This window comes from Mus pahari, chromosome 7, assembly GCF_900095145.1.
Source record: "Mus pahari chromosome 7, PAHARI_EIJ_v1.1, whole genome shotgun sequence".
Taxonomy (NCBI): Eukaryota; Metazoa; Chordata; class Mammalia; order Rodentia; family Muridae; genus Mus; species Mus pahari.
The window spans coordinates 3,181,851-3,183,213 of NC_034596.1; positions in this window are offsets into that span (position 1 = coordinate 3,181,851).

Genomic DNA, 1,363 nt, shown 5'->3' on the forward strand with positions numbered 1-1,363 from the left:
CCTGCCTCTGCCTCCCGAGTGCTGGGATTAAAGGCCTGCGCCACCAGGCCCGGCTCGAGCTTTACATTTTTAAAGACTCAGATTAATACATGCATACCCCACTGCTTCTCTACACACTCTGTGCTCCCTTTTTGCGGGTTCCATTTTGAACCTGCCTGCTATTAGTCTAACATAAAGGAAAAGAGGGTTTCGTTCATATTTAATTGCTCTCTGCAGGGTCACCCGTCTCCAGCACTGTTTTCTGAATAGACCGTTTCCCCAGTGATTTAGGGCCACTTTGAGAGTGTGAATGTCCACACACAGTGGATCTGTTTCCAATCGGTGTGTCTTATTGATTTTCCTGCTTATTTTTGAGCTCGGGCCAAGTTGCCTCGTTTGCCACAGGTTCAAGCTGTGCTTCTATCACCTGGTAAGAGGTTCATCGCCACTTTTCACTTATTTATCTTCCAGATGGCTTCCAGTGTTGTCTTCTGAGCCTCGTGGGAGAGCAACATAAAACTCATACAACATAATCAAATCGGCATGTGCTCTGCAGAGGGAGATTTCTGCGCAGGGAAGGGGAAGACAAGACAGAAGGTTTTGTCTGTGATAATACATATCTTGCAAACATATGGGTTATCCCAGGGAAACATTTCCCCAGACATATCACTCCCCACTCCTCCTCTTTAACAGGGATCTCACTATGTAGACCATGCTGGACTCCAACGAACCCAAAGAGATCTGCCTGCCTCCATCTTCCAGATTCTGGGAGAAAAATACACATGCCACCTTTAATTTAATTAATTAAATTTATTTATTTGCGTTTCCAAGACAGAGTTTCTTTGTGTAAAACATTGTGTCCTTAATTTTTATTTATTTGTTTTTGTCGAGGCAGGGTTTCTCTGTGTAGCACTGGCTGTCCTGGAACTCACTCTGTAGACCAGGCAGACCTCAAACTCACAGAGATCCACCTCCCTATGTCTCCCCAGTGCTGGGATTAAAGCTGTGCACCTCCACTGCCCAGCTACCATGCCCGTTACTTAAGATAGAATCACGCATAGTCTCCAAATTCTCTCTGTAGCCAAGGGTGACCATGAACTCCCAATTCTTCACCTACCTCCAGAATCCTGGGATTACACACTTCACTACTGCCCTGGTCATAGCATGCCTCTTTTGTCCAAAACAAAATGAATTTACAAAAGTATGGTTTTTTTTTTTTTTTTTTTTTTTTTTTTTTTTTTTGTCCTTCCTTGTTCCTTAATAATGCCACGGAGAACTTTATATTTGTCAATAAGCTCCTTGCATGATAGCTGGGTGGCAACCGAGCTCTTTTAAGCGGACTATGTTGGCATGGCCTACTTCCCAGTCATGTGGCCATTACCTG